This window comes from Symphalangus syndactylus, chromosome 11, assembly GCF_028878055.3.
Source record: "Symphalangus syndactylus isolate Jambi chromosome 11, NHGRI_mSymSyn1-v2.1_pri, whole genome shotgun sequence".
Lineage (NCBI taxonomy): Eukaryota > Metazoa > Chordata > Mammalia > Primates > Hylobatidae > Symphalangus > Symphalangus syndactylus.
This window is the reverse complement of record NC_072433.2, coordinates 95576420-95578769: the sequence shown is the minus strand read 5'-3', so window position 1 is coordinate 95578769 and position 2350 is coordinate 95576420. Positions and strand designations below refer to the sequence as shown.

The following is a 2350-nucleotide window of genomic DNA, read 5'->3' as shown; positions in this document are numbered from 1 at the left end:
GGTCCTATATATTTTCTTTGGGTAACTTGTAATTTCGTTTTTATTTTAAAAATGATTCTGTCTTTTGAAACAAAAATTATTTCCATTAGTTTATTCAGATTGTATTTTATATCTTATTGCTTGCCCATTACTATTGTGAATTTTTAATTTCTGATCCATGGTGGTCCTTCACATCTGCAGTTGCTTTGGAGATTATATTTAGTTCATGAAGAATATTTTGTTTCAAGTTTTCCTCTGTTTCATAGTTCTTTATTTTCCTTTGCTTTGTTTTTCAGTGTTTTAATCTGCTAAAAAGTTTTTATTTTATGTTTTTTTTTTCACATTATAACTGCACGGATCCTGTTTTTTTCATGAGTATTTCTACTGTGTTTTTCAAGTCCAGAAATAATAAGCAATTCTGTTCTAAGGAGGAGGGGATTTGAGTAGTTTACTTTATTTCTTAGTGCACGATTACCTTCTTGGCCGGGCGCGTGGCTCACCCCTGTAATCCCAGCACTTTGGGAGGCCGAGGTGGGCGGATCACGAGATCAGGAGATCGAGACCATCCTGGCTAACACAGTGAAACCCCGTCTCTACTAAAAATACAAAAAAATTTAGCTGGGCGTGGTGGCGGGTGCCTGTAGTCCCAGCTACTCCGGAGGCTGAGGCAGGAGAATGGCGTGAACCTGGGAGGCGGAGCTTGCAGTGAGCCAAGATCTTGCCACTGCATTCCAGCCGGGGCAACAAAGTGAGACTCCATCTCAAAAAAAAAAAAAAAAAAAAAAAAAGATTACCTTTTTTTGTTGATATAATGCAGCTCCCTTAATAAATTATGCTTTAGAAAAATGTTTTCAGCTCTAATTTTTATGTTATATTATAACTAGTCCTTATATTCAGCCACTCCCTTTGCCTTTATTGACAATTTACAAAGGACATCACCTCCTTCTCAACCAGAAGTGGGGCTTTCTCAAAACTGACACCTCTGGTTTGTTTGTATTTTTGAGAGATGGGGGGGTCTCTCTTTTTTTTTTTAACAACTGGTAATCAATTTATTAAAATAGTTGACTTAAGCATCTGCAATGGCTTCTTCCACCTCAACTCCTGGCTCAATACTGATGGAAGTAATCTGCTTAACAATCTCAGGACTGTGCAAGTCAATGAGTCACTTGTGAATTCTCATCTGGAAACCATCCCATGCCTTAGAACCTTCACCACAGCAGTTTTTCTTGTAGTGATTCTCAAAGTCTTGGTAGACATTCGAACCGGTCCTTTCACTTTGATTTTCTTTTCCTTTGCGCCTCTAATCAAGTCAGCACACACCTTTTCCAGGGATTTTACATTGCGGCTCGTTAGGGTGATTCGAATTCGGTGAATTGCCACCTCCCGCTCCACGGGTGTTTTTCCGGTATCCTTAAAAGCCATGGCTGCTGCACGGCTTCCTGACCGACTTGTTCCTCGGCGAGAGCGACCAGCGGTGGGTCAGGAGTAGGAGCCAGCGGACCAGAGGTCCACAGCACCTGCGACCGCATCTTCCTCAAAAAGCGGGGCTCTCTTAAAGGTTCAGACCAGGCTGAACTTGAACTCCTGGTTAAGCAATCCTTCTGGCTCCATCTCCTATGAGCTGAGACTACAGCTACACAGCACTGCACCCAGCTATTCTGGTTTAACACATTTCCCAGCCCCTTACTTTTGATTAATTAGTAGCAGGGTCTCAGATTTGTCCTATTTTTCCACGCAAATGGGATTCTCACCTTTTTGAGATGAACCCACTATGCTCTCTTCTCTTCTACATGATCTCTGCCTGACCATTAAATCTCTTGTGTGTCCTGGAGCTAATTCTGCTTGTCTTGGATATTTGTTTTTTGACTTGTTTGTTTTCTTAGTCTCCTAGTTATGGCACTCCAGCCCGAGCAACAGAGCGAGCCTCTGTCTCAATTAACAAAAAAAACAAAAACAAAAAAACAAAAACAATTCCTGCTAACCCTCTCTTCTACAAATACCTACTACTACCTATTTCTGAGGCTTTTTGGGATTCTATGGTATAAATCTTTCAACTCTCCTTTCTGCTGGCTTGTTATGTCATTTTCTCACATCTACCCTGATATTTAAGATTTATTCATCTGCTTTCTGGCTTCCAAGACATTGTTGCTGTTTTGCTCCTAAACTTTTCTCTACGTTCTTGTAGGTTAATGTCTTTTTCAATCCTAGCACTATTTTTTCATGAGGTTGCAAGAGTCACAATAAACATATTTCTGTACCATGCCATCTTTATTGCCTGGAATTTTTATCTCAGGATATTTTTAAAAATTGCTTTTACTCTTGCTTGCATTAGTTGGTATTATTTCATATGGTTTAATTTGAATCTGCTCTT

At 39.9% G+C, this 2350-nt stretch overlaps 1 pseudogene; it reads right to left on the bottom strand.

The window, feature by feature from the left end:
* Window positions 1-1045: 1045 nt before the first annotated feature.
* On the bottom strand, window positions 1046-1441 carry LOC129493379 (small ribosomal subunit protein uS10-like; annotated as a pseudogene).
* Window positions 1442-2350: the final 909 nt, after the last annotated feature.